An 18,335-nucleotide genomic window follows, 5' to 3' on the forward strand; every position below is an offset into this window, starting at 1 on the left:
GCATTAATGCTATGTTTAGACTACACAATATTTTTTTTTCTGTTACAAAAGTCACTGTTTCAGATTATGTGATTTTGACTCCTAAATCCTTGTTGTGTTGTGAACAAGAAACATGTCTGACTGTATATTGCTTCCTGACCAATCATCGCTTGCTATCTTTAATGATATGCGTTATGTAGAGAAGGCTGAACTAGTAATTGACTTCCAGAAACAAAAGTAAAACATTTTTTTTTTACTCTATTCTAGGCCATGTTCACACTAATACGTTTTCATTTGAAAACGTATATTTTTCTCTTCGTTTTGGCCTTCCGTCCACACAGACAGCGTTTTAAGTCAATGAAAACGACTCGTTCGGTAAGCTGAACAGCCAATAAGAGTTCCCTATTTCACTGATGGCCTGACGCAGATTGAACATGATGGAAAAGACCCCCACCATAAAAAAAATAAAAAAGCGTCCATCTAGAGCCAATAATGGGGAACACACTAAGCAGAACGATGCACAAAAACTCCCCGACACTGCCCAACAGCCGACCATCAGCTTAGTGTGTCCCGTCCTTAACAACATCTTTAAATGTTACTATAACTGTAAAATGTTTTACTATAACGGTTGTAATTAAGTCTTGTTTAAGTTGCTGTTATTGGTTGTTATTTATGATTGCATATGATCATTTGTGTGTCCCTTGATTCAACTCATCATTACATCTCATCCAGATCATGAAACCCATTTCAGGCTCTCAAGCAGACCACTTTATATTAGAGACAGGCTTCACATGAGTGACTTTCAGGTGTGGTTAGTATTTGTGTACAACACATGCTCGTCAGTGGAGGGGATGCCAGTTTCAGAGAAATCTGCAGAAGTGTATGGTATGGGTGTGTTAACCTTAACAGACACTGAGAAAAAAAACACCCTCAGAAAACCACATCCCACATCCCCAAGCTCTGTTAACCTAGTAAGCTGCCTTGTTGTTCCCTGTTGAAAACCCCCCCAGCATATGCTGGTTAGGTATGTTTTGAAGCATGGCAGTTGGTTTGAGCTGGTTTATGCTGGTCCTCAGTAGGTCATGAGCTGGAGTTTGTTTCTTAGGACCAACACTTGACCAGCTCAAACCAGCTCAAGGACCAGGGGTCCATTCTTCGTACCTCGCTTAATACATCTGAGATGATTTGACAGATCCCAGATCTTCTAATCCTGAAAATGAATCTCTGGCTAATATGGTTCTTCAAACGATTTTGCGGATTGGATTAAAATATCTGGATTAATTTATCTAAGATTGCTGCATATTCTAGTGTTAAGTGAAAAGGGTAGATGCATCAATACTCGAAACCACAATCAGCAATGCAACGATTGGCTGGCGTCAAGACAACGTAATGACATCATATAAATAAAAAAAAGCCACCTGGCAAAAAACTTGAAAAATAAAACTTGAAAAATAAAAAATAAAAATAATTTCTGGAACTTTGTAAGGAAACAACCAAACCAACATAAAAGTTAAGTTAAATTAAATCTGCACTGTTTTGATGAACATGATTCATGAATATGATTTGAATACCCTTACATTTTTATTGTAATCACATTTTTATTCAATTTGAAGCAGATTTGTTACGTGACAGTATTAATTCAAATTTCTTAACAGTCACGATCAAATTAACTGCATCTCTTGCGCAGCATCTAGCCATCCCATAATATCCGTCATCACTCAAATTAATGCATGCCCACTGAACATAGATCAGTGTCTACGATGCAGATTAACTGTACAACGTGTGTAAACCTCCAATACAACTATAAAGTAATTATTCCATCACAAATAAATCTCTCCATCAAGTGACTGTGTCTATAGTATAATACACCTTTTACACTTCACAAGTTCGTACTTACATATAATTTATGGAGAGTGAGTTTTAATGCGTATGTGGCGTGCTGTCCAGGGGGAGGGCTTCGAGCTCTGAGTTTGGCCCGAATATCAATGAATCACTGATCACTTTCCCACCGCGACCACGTTCATTTTCATAAAATCAGTTCAGTTAAAGAACAGACCACTACAATTAAAAACTGAACGTGTCTGTTCAATATAATGTGATTCAGCCACTGAGGGAGTGTCACAGCCCAAAACGCTGCAGGAGTCACATTGACAGTCATGGATGAGCTCGTGATGAGAGCTGAGGTAAAAGCGTTCGCAGCATAGATTAGCGCATGTTCAGTCTGGTGCATTTTCAGTTCATGCCTTTGAAAGCTTAACTTTCATAGGAATTAGTTTGAGAAGTTGAAATGACTTACTTTTGCTGGCCGCACTGTTTAAACATGAATGCCTGAGGCTGCAGCTGCGAGCTGAGTTCTGTGAGTGTGATCTCCCATCCCCCATGCGCGAGTTGAAAACATGCGGAAATTCAAATTCAAAAAAAAAAAAAAAAGCCTTTACTTGCTGTAGTCTTTAGCCTCTGGCCGACAATTCCTCTGATGGCGCAAATTGGAAAAATTCCTCTCATGACGCAAATGTTGTCAGAAATAAAATGCATACATCTCTTGTCTCAGGGGGATATGAGGGGGGAAGCACAATCATTTGAATATACTCCAGGGTTTCTACTGATACAAAGCCATATGCTAATCGCTGAAGTAACCTTTTAAGGTTTTATATAATGTAAACGAATGAGTTCTAAAAGAATTTACCCCCCTCAGACTTGTGATGTAGGGCAAAATTAGCCATATAGACCAAAACCACAATTTGTACCAGGCTGTAAACATGTTTTTTTTTCTGCTGTAAAGTTGGGAATTTTAATATGGGGCTCAATGAGATTCTGCTACCTTCTGGAGCCTGTCTCTAGTGGCCAGTTTAGGAATTGCAGTTTACATTACTTCTGTATTGGCTTCAAGAGAGATTGCGGGATTGCAGCTTGGTATCACCTCAAGATGCAATCTAATCCTGTTTACATGGACATACATACTCAAGAGCAGGTTTAAGCTAACAGACCTGTTGCTATGACATCAAGTCCAAGATGAGTGTCAAAGAACCTAACAATCCGAGATCATGCCAAATCGTCAACAATCAAATCCAGCTAACTGAGTTAGCCACGTAAGAAGAACAGGCCCCAGCTCAAACCAGCTGCCATGCTTCAAAACAAACACATTTTTTCTTTTCTTTTCTTTATTCAACAGGTTTACTGCTAACCCTGCCTGAAAAGGAAACACCATAACTGATTTACAGCCTGTGGACGACTCATTCAAAATGTTTTTCAACTCAAATAGCACTCCTGACATGACGAGCACAGGAGTTTGACATTAGCATAATGCTAAACTAACAACAACTAAGTAATGTACCTATTTACCTATGACCTCAGGTACCTCAATGTACCTATTTTATAGTAGGTGTCTAAAAGTCTGTCATCAGAATGGTTATATGGATATAATTACCTCCCTGAAGTTCACATGATTGTGTTCCCAAACACCAGGCATTTGAACACAAGATAACATGACAGAGAAATGCATCTACGCGGTCTGAGTCACGAATAAAGAGCCACAGTGGCTTCCCCAATTGAAGCACCTTAAAACAGATATTTTGTGCTAATTTCCCAGGAACACATGGAATGAAAACAATTTGTCCCAGGAACTTTTTTCCCCCTGGCCTGTTGATGTCTGCATTTCCACCGCGGTCTAAAGTACCGTGAAGATTAGTCCCGTGATGTAGGAATGCTCACAACTTTCCAGTTCCCGTTGGATTTCGTCCTCCGCATATAACCTTAATAAAGCCTGAACCTCGTTGTCGTCCAGCGGTCATATTTTTTTACACGTCATTGTTGATTCAAATAGCAAACAACTCTTAAAACTTTTAAAAATGGTGGTTGAAATAAAATTTAGTATGGAGCCAGCTGATCAAAATGCTGCGTGAACTCAACCAATCAGCGCCCAAGTCCCACGCCTGAAATTTCCTGAACTTTGAAAAAGTACTACCTCGCGAGCAGGACTGTTTTGAGGGGGGAATATTTACCCGGATATTCATTTAGACCCCGGTTCCTGTGGTCGAAACACACCCCAAAGTCCCCAGAAGGAAAGTTCCTTTGGTGAAAATGTGTTTTTAGATATATTCGAGATGCATCTATTGTATGTATCAGAGTTGACTCGTCCGCCATGCTTACCACATTCTGTGATTACCTGGTCTGTGAATAATACATTAATTTGTGTAAATGTTGCTTTACTGTAAAAAATATTGTTGGTTTTTGTTGGTTAAACTTAAAAAAGTAAGTAACTTGGTTGCCTTAAAATTTTAAGTTTATTGAAATTAAAAATTTGAGTTGATACAATGAAGGACATTTGTTTAATAAACTCAAATATTATTGTATCTGAACCACATAAATCTTTTAATAATATTTTAATAAAGGTTGTCGAATCTCAACAAATGTTCATTGTATTAACTCAAAAATTTAATTTCAATGAACTCAAAATTTTAAGGCAACCAGGTAAGTTTTTTTCTAAATAATTTTTTACAGTGTGGATACTTTTTGGAACAGCCATTGCATATGCCTATAATGCCTTAACATGCTCTGGAAAAGAGCCAAAATCGCTCTCTCTGTCCCACCATTTCAACCTCCCACACCTCCACCCAAGAGCGGCCCATCAATGACTGGTGTCGTTGTTTTGTCCACAGCACTCAGACTGACTTTGTGCTCATCACTTCTCTTTGATCTCAAATCCTGTGAGGTTTAAACTCCTTCACCTAATAGATTCTTCCTTATTTGTCTTTCGCTTGTTCGTTTTCATTCAGAGCTTAATCACCCACGTACAGTGTATCCCATAATGCAAAGCTGTTATTGTCCATGAGCTAAACTAATCTGTCTGGCGTCTGCGTTGTTTTGTGGGGGTGTGAGAGTACAGGCTCTCAGGGTGTGGAGATGTACAGTAGCAGGAGGTGTGTTTTAGGGTGTGACTTCAGCAGACTGTTCCTGCAGGGAACAGATCGTTCAATGTGGGCTCATTAGTAAAACGTAGGCTACCTACATTTTTGGAAAACTTCAAAAACGCACTCCAGTTTCCAGCTGACATGACCACTAGTGGTACACTGTAAAAAAAAAAAAAATGTGTTGGTTTTTGTTGGTTTAACTTAAAAAAGTAAGTAATCTGGTTGCCTTAAAATTTTGAGTTTATTGAAATTAAAAATTTGAGTTAATACAATGAAGGACATTTGTTTAATAAATAGAAACTCAAAATATTATTGTATCTGAACCGCATAATTTTTTTTCACAAATTTTCATCACAAATAAAACACACAATTACCTAATATGCTTACAAAATCTTTTAATAATATTTGAATAAAGGTTGTTGAATCTCAAAAAAAATTTCATTGTACTAACTCAAAATTTTACTTTTTCTAAATATTTTTTACAGTGTTAAGACACCATCAAACTGTGTGCTCCTGTTCCCAAATTATGATTACAAGGGCAGAATATAGGGGCAGAATATCAATGAATAAAAAAGTATTTTTACAGAGTTATTTGCACTACACCATGATATGGCCTTAAAACACCTTTGCATGGTTTGTAAACTAAGGCAGTGTGTCGCAATAAATATAGATTTGGTTTCCCATGGTAACCATGTGTTTATTAAACTAACCATAAATCATAAAAATATCAAGAAAAAACGCATCAATAGAGTGCATTATTTTATAGTATCTTTAACTCACCTTTTCAGACAATGATCATGTGCGTTTAGCACCATCACTCGACAACATCTTTGTTCGTGACTTCTTGTCACATGCCTGTCCTGTCTTGTGTGCACATGTGAGTTTTGTGATGTCGAGCATGTGCTCCTGTGATTGTCAGATCCCTCCCCCTTGTTATCTGATTAGTGTTTATTGGCCCCACCTGTGTTCCCTGATTCCCTTTTGATTTCTTCCCTTTATAAGCTCCTTGTGTTTGTCAGTCTTGGTCGGATCGTTGTGTTGTCTTGTCTTGTCTTGTCTTGTCTATGTCTCCTGGTTCCCCGTGATTGCTGTTGGTTTGTTTTAGTTTGTATTTTTTTATTCTGTGGGCTTTGTTTTGAGTTTATGTTTTATTTTATAATAAATTATAATTTTTCTGCACTTGAGTCCTCGCACCATTTTCCTTTGTGTGTAATGTGACACTTTTCCTATGTTATAGATACAGAAATGTTGATAGCCACGAAAGTCATCACTAAATTGGACTAATTTGGACGGCCACGCTAAAAGTGTGCGGTTTTAATAAGAGGATTTTAGGATTTTGTGTTGGGAGGAAATAATTTAAGTGTGTAACAACAGCAATTTTGTTTGATTTCTGACCCTGTATTGATGGGAAGTAAATGGAGTCGAGGAGTCGATTCCATAGACTCCCAGTAGGAGTCGGGAATCGGAGTGGACTCCAAAAAACCTGGAATCGAACACCCCTAATTGAATGTGTTTGAATTTTAAAGGCGCGGTGCGAAGCTCAGCGCCCTTAAAGGGGTCGCACACCGGATGCTCAGCTCAGCGACACGTCTTTTAAAATATTGAGCACCCCCATATCGCCAAAATGGTATGATCCTCATTTCATAACACCCGCAAAGATTCGTGTCTCAACTGAAAATGGTTCACTGCCAAAAGCAATCAAGCGCCCACAGCTAGTGTTTTCAGTAGAGAGCCTAACGTTTTCAGCTAGAAATCAGCTGTCATTCAAATTTTTTTTTTTTCTAACTATAAGATAATGTGCTGGTCAAAGTGAGTTTCTAGGCTAAATAATAGTAAATGTACATTCAGTATTATGTATTATTAGACTATCAACGTGTACTAATCTTTTAACCTTGTCTTGCAAAAAAAAAAAAAATGCTCATTTTGATATTTTCTCATTCATTTTCACCGAAATTTCCTAACCATATCTATTATTCATGTAGCCTACATTGTATGGTTTTCCAAATCAAGTTGGCGACTAAGATTCAAATTTGGCGGCGGTTAATTTACCGTTAGTCATACCACAGCAGTTTGTGGAGCGATATGTACGGTTTAATTTATTTTAGGCTATGCTCGTGAGATACTGTAACTAAGGATCATCATAAAGAGCAGCCATGAGTAGCAGCATTGGACACACACTCGGAACTGTGTGAGGAAAAATAACGCACCATTTCAGCGAGAATGTGTCGTCAACTACAGAGACCTTTTTGACAAGGAGTCAACGTCAATCATATCAACCGATCACTGATTACTGGCTGAGATAAGTCTCATTCTATGATATTTACATCGTGTGGCTCCACATTTGTGTTGTAAATTGTTTGAAAGCTATAGCATTTCAAATCGGTGTTCAGCCACATAACTGGCGTTAAGAGTGAAACACTGAACATCGCAGCAGGCCTCTTTCAATTTTCCATCTGTTTTAAACCATAAAGATTAACTGACGTTATTCATGAAGTTTGAAAGGTTATTTATATGTAGTAACGTTAGTAAACGTTACCGCCATTATCTCAGTCTTGAAACTATGACCTATTGGGCCTAACTTTACAGGAAAGCAGATGAGACTAAAATACGAACCTAATAAAATCATATTTTGAGTGCATCTGCTTATAAAACCGCACGGTTGCATATATTCATCTTTCAATTAATTAATAAATATTTTTTTGGGATGCCCTGAGGAAACTATCATTGAATAAGTTATTGACTCATAAGAAGCATTGGATAACGTTAGTTGGTTATGAAAATTGCATCGATCCAGATGATTGGAGAGTTAACATTACACCCCTTGATATCAATATGATGCCGATAAGTCAAAGTAAAAAGAAAAAAAGTAATTTTACTTTAATTATAAATACTGTACATTTAGTTCTGCTTCCAGAGCACAGTAGGTTGAGGTTTTGCAGTGTCTCAGTAAAACATATGCTGTTTGAATTAATGTAATAATCCTATTTTTAATTTGTATTATTTTTTTATTTTAGTATTTTTTGTGTGATTTCAGGTCATGTGGAAAGACTGGAGATTACAGCAGATGAGCATTGCAATGCAGGTGAGGAATAAGTGCTCTGTTCTTATTATTCAACAAATTTGCATCTTATCATGCAGCTGTTTTTTAAAGTATTTTTGTTGTAATTGTAACTAGACTCATTAAGAAACATGGCTGTTCTTATCACTGCTATCCTGACACATCTCTCTACCCTTCATTCCAGCCAGATGATCATCCGGTAGCTGCTCGCATCTCAGCCTGCTTGATGGAAATTTCCGACCTTCACCTGGATGACCTTTACCTTCAACTCAACCTCGCCGAGACAGAAGTGCTCGTGGTTTCAGCCAGCCCTGCCATTGTGTAATAATTGATCAGTTAAACTTCACAGACCACATTGCTAGAACTGCCCGATCTTGCAGATTTGCCTTGTTGTACAGCATTGAGATGATCAGGCCATTCGCATTGGAACATGCTACACAACTCATCCAAGCTCATGTTCCAGCCACTGGCATAGATGTTTGCAGAACAACAACTGGTTCTGCACCCCTGCACCTTCTCACTGCTTCAGATTTATACGTCCTCCAGAAACTTGCGCTCTGAAGGCGAATGGCGCATTGTGGTGCTAAGAGGCACAAAATCACTTTCACAGACCTTTACCTGGACTGTTCCATGCTGGTGGAATAACCTGACTAACTCCAGCCATTTCAGGAGACTGCTAAAGATGCATCTCTTTGTGAACACTTGACCCATTAAATCTAGCTCTTTTCTGTTTAACAAATAAAAATTGCTACACTAGCGTTTTTGCATATTCTAAATTATATACTAAGCTTGTATTTCCTATAACTGAAGTAACTTGACATATAATGTGTTATGTACAGTGACTAATACTGTAATTGTGCAGATTCTGTACTATATTTTGCAAATCAAGCAAATTGGCTGTAATGGTTGCTATTTATGTACAAGTAGGTCTACTTAATTTAGAGGTTTAAGTTGTGAGTGGTTCTGTAAAAATAAGGATTAATACTGCAAACACATGTAATAACATGCAAACAAATTTTTTTTTTGTATTTGTGCTAACTGCATTTGTATAAATCATATCTTAGTTATTGTACATGGAAAACCTGTATTTTAAAAGTAAATGACTGTAGATAGGCAGAGCAGATTTATAAAATAAATCATAAAAACCTTAAATTTGCAGAGATTCACTTGAAAATGTGTTGTTTTATGTGTAATTTGACATAATTTATCCGCTTTTCTACAGTGTAATAAATGTTTATTAACAACAATATACTGTAATGTAAAATTTTGACTGTAAAATATTCTCTGTATTTTTACGGTTTATTGCACGTAATTTTGTGAAATGTTTTTTTACTGTAATGTTACGCATTCCGTCTGGAAACTTTTTTCTTTTTTTACAGTGTAGTCTTATACACAGAGTATATATATATATATATGCCTCCTCTCATGGCCATTGAATATATAATTTAAATGTGTTCCTCCCAAACTTTGTTAAAAAGGCATTTAATTTGTTACATTGTTACATTTTCTTCTTGGGTTGTTTCGCTTTCCAAGTGTACCAAAAATGCATTTACTCAAGTCATATGCAAGTACAACTTTGCTCTAATTGGTCAGTGTTTCCTCTGCGTCATCCATCAAGATGATTGACAACTTTTATTCATGAGCTTATTGTAGCTTTATTTGCAACTGTCGAGACACACGCAACCACTATACAATTGCCGTCACTCCCACGCTGTTATATAACGATATACTACATTCGTATTAATACTGCAGCAAATTCAAACACGCTCTCTCGATCTCCCAGTGCTGTTTAAGGTAAACTGTGTCAAGACGCATGCAAATACTATACAAATTTTATAATGCACCTAGAGCAGGAATCAAGGCTTCATTGGGACAAAATTCTAGCACAGAGAAACGTAATTACACCACATTTGAAGATGAAGAGGGACTCTTGGTTTCCAACTGCTAACTAATGTGCTCACTCTCAGAATCAGACGCTGCTGCTTTTTGTATAGCACATTGACATTTCACATAAGAAGCTCTATGTGTAGAGCTTTTCAAACATATAAACCTGCTCGGTAGCTCACCTGGTACAGCATTGTACTTGAGATCATTTGGCTACGAATCTTGAGCTCCGGTACGAGTCCTGTGAAACATGAGTCATGACAAAAGAGCTCAAAGTTTGCTTTTAACATTATTGGTTAGGTTAGAGTTTAGTTTAGGTGGTACATTATTTTTAGGCATTAACCTTTTAGCGGCACTCACCGACATGTAATTTCTGCATTGCCTTATACGTACAACAACCAGCATAATTGTTTATTTGTTTTTTGGTTAATACTAAACTCACTTTTAGTACCAATTTCTGGACATTCTGCTTTGAAAGTGTCACAAACCGTATAAGAAGCAGTGTAATATCATTTAGCAGAAATGTCACCACAGGCACGTTTTTCCAATGAGTTGAGATCCTGACAGAGCCTTAAAGCTGCTGCTATCAGCCGCTAATGGAGCCTGAGACAACTCTGGCTAATGCTCCAAGTATCTGCTATCTCTTAAGGTAGACAGGGTCAAGGACGCACATTTTTCATCACAACCAATTACACCCCCTTCTCCCCCCACCCCCTTCTCATTCTGTCTCTGTCCCGACCCGCTTCACATTCAAGTGGTTGGGAATTCCTTTCACAAGAAACAGAGCAGCATTTGATCTCTGTGGCCTCAACAGACACTCTCATTGTGCCTTTAAATAGAGCAAAAATTGAGAAAAAGACCTTAAAAATCCCCACCAATGTGAACTCGGCCTCATCTGGATCTGAAGTGAGGGGTCGCTATTCATTGGACGGCTTGGCAACCGCAACGCGACAATCCGAAGAGCGACAATCTTGACCTTCTTGTTTTTCTGGAATTCCAAACATTCAACCGCCATCTCTTTCTGTCTCTATTTTCCTCAATCTTCTTTTTGTTTCTTTTTCTCCTTCCATCTCCTTCTCTGAGAGTCATGTGCGGGCATTTCAGGGGAGCTTTCATTTAGCCTTCGACCCGTGACCTTTGGCCTGTAATTATAAAAACAGTGAGAAGAGCTACGGTGCTCAGCTGGAGGTTTGTATGAACATGCAGATGTGTGGATATAGGGGACCGGTGAGGGGGAAGGAGGCGTGACTTTATTGTGTTTCAGCCAGATGACTCAGCTAAGTGTGAAAACCACAGCGCGTCACAGACCATCAAAAAATATCTACCATTTCTTTCGTTGCTCTATTTCTCTCACTGGCTCATTTCACCAGATTGGTTTGGGGTCCTGATGGTTTTGCTGACAGAATCAAACCTACTTATTCAAAACTGTCAGAGAATGTCAACTTCAGCGATAATACAGAAATAGCATATTTATTTATTTATTTTTATGGACTTCTTTATGAGATTGGATAGTGCAGAGTAGAGCTTTCTTTTGAAGCGCAGGTGAAAATCACTTTCATGAGCAAGTCTAACATTAAAATCAAAGATGAAACTAAACTGATGTACTGTGTTTCTTAAAGGGGCAGTTTATGGAAAAATTACAGTTCTTTGCATTTTGGACCCGACAAACAAAACAAAACGATACGAAACAAGACAACATTTTTGAGAGAACTTCAGTATTTCATTATTATTAATATTAAAGTTCATATACTGTACTTTACGATACAAACACTTAAGCTTAACATATTATTTTATGTAATATTAATTTGAATATAATTTTCTTTTTAAAAAACAAACAAAAATAAATACATATATTTTCTTTAACCTTCTCATTTGATGAGCATAATGAATATTTCGCTGTTTTTAAAGTACACTTCTGAGAAATAATCATTGGTGAAGGAAATAAAATCTCAGCATCTCAACTATAGAAACAAAGCCTGCATCTCAATGTGCATACTATCCATCTAAAATAGTATGTGACATCAGTAATATTCAATACTTTTTAGGGCATATAAGGATGATAGTATGCTCATTAGCATGCAGGGAAACAGTCAGGATTTTGCATATATGTAGATTTATTGGTGTTTCATGTTGTCACTTTACCGGTGCAATGGACTGAACACATTTCAAACCCGATTCCAAAAACATTTGGACAATGTACAAATTGTGAATAAAAAAGCAATGCAATAATTTACAAATCTCATAAACTTATATTTTATTTACAATAGAATATAAATAACAATTCAACACTGAAAGTGAGACATTTTGAAATGTCATGCCAAATATTGGCTCATTTTGGATTTCATAAGAGCTACACATTCCAAATAAAGTTGTGGCAGGTAGCAATAAGAGGCTGGAAAAGTTAAATATACATATAAGGAACAGCTAGACGACAAATTTGCAACTTATTAGGCCAATTGACAAAATGATTGGGTATAAAAAGAGACTCAGAGTGGCAGTGTCTCTCAGAAGTCAAGATGGGCAGAGGATCACCAATTCCCCCAATGCTGCGGCGAAAAATAGTGGAGCAATATCAGAAAGGAGTTTCTCAGAGAAAAATTGCAAAGAGTTTGAAGTTATCATCATCTACAAAGCATAATATAATCCAAAGATTCAAGCATCTGGAAAAATCTCTGTGCGTAAGGTTCAAGGCCAGAAAACAATACTGGATGCATCTCTGCTGGTATGGGGTTGCATGAGTGTGTGTGGCATGGGCAGCTTACACATCTGGAAAGGCACCATAAATGCTGAAAGGTATATCCAAGTTCTAGAACAACATATGCTCCCAACCAGACATTATCTCTTTCAGGGAAGAACTTGCATTTTCCAACATGGCAATGTCAGACCACATACTGCATCAATTACAACATCATGGCTGTGTAGAAGAAGGATCTGGGTACTGAAATGGTCAGCCTATAGTCCAGATCTTTTACCTATAGAAAACATTTGCCGAATCATAAAGAGGAAGATGCGACAAAGAAAACAAAAGACAGTTGAGCAACTAGAAGCCTATATTAGACAAGATTGGGACAACATTCCTATTCCTAAACTTGAGCAACTCCCCAGACGTTTGCAGGGGATGCCACAGAGTGCTAAACATGGCCTTGTCCCAAATTTTTTGAGACGTGTTGATGCCATGAAATTTAAAATCAACTTATTTTTCCCTTAAAATTATATATTTTTTTCATTTTAAACATTTGATATGTCATCTATGTTGTATTCTGAATAAAATATTGAAATGTGAAACTTCCACATCATTGCATGCTGTGTCCCAACTTTTTTGGAATCGGGTTTGTAAATCAGTATGATGGTTCTATTAAAAACTGTGGTGTGGAGTGACAGGAATGTCCAGAGAGATAGAGAGGAATGTGATGAGAAAATGACGTAGGCTAGATTCAAACCTGGGTCCCTGGAAGAACAGGCGGAAACAGTTTTGCCAACCGTCGGTCATCTTTCCATGTATTAATCAACCACATCTGTCTGTAATAGCCTATGTTTCCATTTATATTGGTTTACTCTGTGATGTGGAGTGTACTAATCTTGTGTCCCTCTCAGTGTGACCCTCTCTACGGCGCCAGCGTCATGAATCACTCTCACCCACAGATAGCGAGTCACTGTTCTAGAAGTCCTTACTAATAGACCCCCTGGATTCTGTTGAGCCTGAAGACTAATGCCAGATGAGCAGTTTGGACGGTACTGTGTGGGTGTGGGCCGCACTATTGCAGCTGTGTGGGTTGAGGATGTTGATGATGCGTCTATAAAATAAACAAATCTAAAACTCAACCCAGAAGACAATAAAGGGCTTTCCATGGACCAAGAAAGAACAAACATTTAAAAAAAAGTATATGTAAATGTTCTCATATTGCATCATAATATGCAGAGACAACTTTAAGTAAGACACGTATTGATTGATTTCCTTGAGGGAAACACTGAGAATCTGTTCAATTTCAAAACACAGCAGCATTTACTCAAACAATGATGTGCGTTCGGGGCAAGCAGCCACAGATTAACAACCGATTTCGGAACGCAATTTCAACCGAGGAGGATGCCATCCCAGAACCCACCCACAATTTGATCATAATCCGTCTCTGGGGGTAGGACTCTCTTTTTTGATCAATGGCAGACTGGGGGAGTGTTCAGGAAACAAGTTAGAAAATAGTTCTGGCAAAAAATTAAAATAAAAAAATAATTACCTTTCAGAATAATTCAGTTTATTTATAATATTATTTCATAAAATTTAAATACAATGTTGGACCTTATTAAATTTCATTGTATGAATAAAAATGAAACAAACATTTTATTTAATGTCCCACAGAGGACAAAAAGTCATACAGGTTCGGAACAACATGAGGGAACTTATGGTTTTTGGTTGAAATATTCCTTGAAAATATAATTTGAAGTATTTAATTAATGTTAAAGTTAAAATGTATCATTTTAAATATAAACAGCTAAGTATATACAATTTCTATTTTATGTAGTCATTTATATACACTCACCTAAAGGATTATTAGGAACACCTGTTCAATTTCTCATTAATGCAATTATCTAATCAACCAATCACATGGCAGTTGCTTCAATGCATTTAGGGGTGTGTTCCTGGTCAAGACAATCTCCTGAACTCCAAACTGAATGTCAGAATGGGAAAGAAAGGTGATTTAAACAATTTTGAGCGTGGCATGGTTGTTGGTGCCAGACGGACCGGTCTGAGTATTTCACAATCTGCTCAGTTACTGGAATTTTCACGCACAACCATTTCTGGGGTTTACAAAGAATGGTGTGAAAAAGGAAAAACATCCAGTATGCGGCAGTCCTGTGGGCGAAAATGCCTTTTTGATGCTAGAGGTCAGAGGAGAATGGGCCGACTGATTCAAGCTGATAGAAGAGCAACTTTGACTGAAATAACCACTCGTTACAACCGAGGTATGCAGCAAAGCATTTGTGAAGCCACAACACGCAAAACCTTGAGGCGGATGGGCTACAACAGCAGAAGACCCCCCCCCCCCCAATAGGAAAAGAGGCTACATTTTGCACAAGCTCACCAAAATTGGACAGTTGAAGACAGGAAAAATGTTTCCTGGTCTGATGAGTCTCAATTTCTGTTGAGAAATGCAGATGGTAGTGTAAGAATTTTGCGTAAACAGAATGAGAGCATGGATCCATCATACCATACATGTTACCACTGTGCAGGCTGGTGGTGGTGGTGTAATGGTGAGGGGGGTGTTTTCTTGGCACACTTTAGGCCCCTTAGTGCCAAATGGGCATCATTTAAAAGCCACAGCCTACCTGAGCATTGCTTCTGACCATGTCCTTCCCTTTATGACCACCATGTACCCATCCTCTGATGGCTACTTCCAGCAGGATAATGCACCATGTCACAAAGCTCAAATCATTTCATATTGGTTTCTTGAACATGACAATGAGTTCACTGTACTAAAATGGCCCCCACAGTCACCAGATCTCAACCCAATAGAGCATCTTCGGGATGTGGTGCAATGGGAGCTTCGTCCCCTGGATGTGCATCCCACAAATCTCCATCAACTGCAAGATGCTATCCTATCAATATGGGCCAACATTTCTAAAAAAAGCTTTCAGCACCTTGTTGAATCAATGCCACGTAGAATTAAGGCAGTTCTGATGGCGAAAGGGGGTCAAACACAGTATTAGTATGGTGTTCCTAATAATCCTTTAGGCAAGTGTATATTTAAAAATAAATAGGCCTACATATTTTTCATTTAAACACTTTTCATAAAATTGTCAGGAAACCGGAAAATAACAGGCAGCAGACAGAGATGCAGGATCCAAATGCAAGGAGAATTTAATAACAAAAACACAATCAAAACATGACTCAGGAACAAAACAAACTATCAAAAACAGGGAACATCATACACCTGCAACACCAAACAACGACCGACAGAGAACCAGAAAAAACAAGGGCTATAAATACACAGGGAAGACTAGCTCAACAAGATAAAAAGGTTTGTGTGGTAAATGTAAAACACCTGGGAAAACTAATCAACATGAAAAACTACAAAGAACTACAAAAACTCGACAGGAACAGGACACAGAAAAGAACACAGAAACAATGCACAGGGAACAACAACATACAAGTACAACCAAGCACCAGACACAGAAACAGGTTATCTTTATCTATTATTATGAATCATTTATACATCAACTAAAAATAAAAAAACCATCATATGTTGTAACTTGTTATATTTAAAGCCACAATATGTAATTTTTTGCCGCTAGTGGTCACTTGTTCAAAATGAAGGCTTAGTATGATGATATAGATTTTGCAGTGTTTTTATAATGCCAAACACGAGATTGCTTCCGCTTCCTCTGCTCATACGTATGTGGGTCTATTGGTGCGTTGAAGTCATCCTGGGATGTTCCTTTTTATGAGGTTAGAAGTTGTGTTTATGACATCATGTGTGTTCAAGTCACTTTGGTCAGAGCAAGATGGCGATGTACCATATTTTAATGAATTTCACGAAAATACAGCAAGGTTTGTTAACTCTGCTTATCGAAAATGAAGAACAAAGAATGCGTATCAGGTGAGATTTAATCTTTTACTTTTTTAATTAATCTATGAAGCTGTGGTGACCTACAAGTTAAACGGTGTGAGACATTCACCCAGACGCGGCCCCTTTAAGGGAGCGGGTTTTTCCGGCAGAGAAGTTCCGGTTTCACGTTGTGTGAGAGTTGTTTACATTGCTCGCTGTACCGTTTGGAAAATTATGTTTTAGTGTTAGTAAAGCTGACTCAACGCATCTCCGTCTCTTGTCTCATCACTTACTGCACTCCACAAAGCCACTGTAAACGTTATCGTTATATATTAGGCTAATTGTTATATTACAATGCTAGTAAATGACAAAGCCTGACAGGGTCACTACCCATTAAACTACAGACGTTGCATCCATTATTCCACCATGTTTCTCACTGACGAGCCCCCAACTCGTACAGATCAGAGCTTAAAAAAATCGAATTCCGTATTTAAAGAAAATACGATCTTTATAACATGACTTGAACACCATTACGCCCGTTTCACACATACTCCGTCTGCAGTGCGTGTGCGTTGCGTATTTTTTTCCGTACCCATGTTAACGGATGACAGCTTTCAAACTGCACACGGATGCGGTCCGTCAGTCCGTTCCAGGAGCGTTGCGTCTGCAGCAGTGCACGGATCATTTTCGTACCGAGTCTATTTTTTGCTGCGCTGCGCTGCGTTGCGTTGCTGCATTAAAGTGATAGAACATTGTTCGCATTAAAATAAACATGTACTGACGTGACAATCTAGTAATTTCAACACGGATGCATATCATTTAAAATATACTCTTGTTTCAAAGTCAACACATGGCTTTTTTTCTCAAGTAAAGCAACAAAACGACACCTTACCTGGCATTTAGGTAAAAAAATGTGCCATAATGGAGAGCACTCGTACTTTCTTGGAGGTGAAATGCAAAGTTATTTTTGACCTGCAGGATTTCTTTTCAAAGGGTTTAAAAACGAAAGAAAAGACGAGGGTCGGCTGTTTTTGAATAGACTATTCTAAGTTTCTAATTTAAAATGTTTATGATTTTAGGCTATAACCTATGTTTAAATGTTTTGCCTTTTGTGTGAGCTAAATCTAAAGTATATTTATATATAAATATAAATTAATGAATTGAAAAAATGTTGTTTAAATGTAGGCTTGTAGCCTACGTTAACCTGTCTACTCAGAAAGATTAAACAAAGAGAATTGCAATTCTGATGAGCCATGATCAGTAACAACTTCTGGATTTTAAATAAAAAATCATTAATAAATGCTGTGTTTGTGGTATGTAAAAGCGAATCAGTTGCGGCCTGCAAACGCAGCATATGTGAAAGGACTACAGGGTGTGGGGCTCCTGCAACGCACACGCAACGCAGCATGCACCACACACGCACTGCAGACGGAGTATGTGTGAAACGGGCGTTAGATGTGGGGCAACGGGGTGCTGTTTTATCAGATACATTATTTGAATGTGTTAAAAGTTAGGCTGTAATGCTACACTGCTAAATTGCTTATTTCTTAGGAATTTAACATTCTTGGAGACATTTGGGATAATGTAAGTAGGTCAACAAAATATAGAACATTGTTCTAGTGGTTTTGGGACATTTCAATCCAAAAAACTTACATATTGTGCCTTTAAATAATTAACTTTATTTTCACATTTTGTACATTTTAGAATTTAATTACATTGAAAGTTTGAAAAAAGATGGCTTTAAAAAAATGTCCTCACCTTTAGTTCACTAACAAGAAGGTACTGTGATATATGGTTTTTTTTTTGTTTTTTTGTTTTTTTTTTGGACATGGTTAAAGGCATTAAAAAATTTAAGTATCTATTAAGTACCATGGTATTACCATTACAATGGCCAGTATTATTTTGTAAGGATCTGTTCTTAACAGCTTAACACTCCTCCTGTATGTTTCCCACAGCTCTGGA

Source organism: Pseudorasbora parva, chromosome 15 (genome assembly GCF_024679245.1).
Source record: "Pseudorasbora parva isolate DD20220531a chromosome 15, ASM2467924v1, whole genome shotgun sequence".
Lineage (NCBI taxonomy): Eukaryota > Metazoa > Chordata > Actinopteri > Cypriniformes > Gobionidae > Pseudorasbora > Pseudorasbora parva.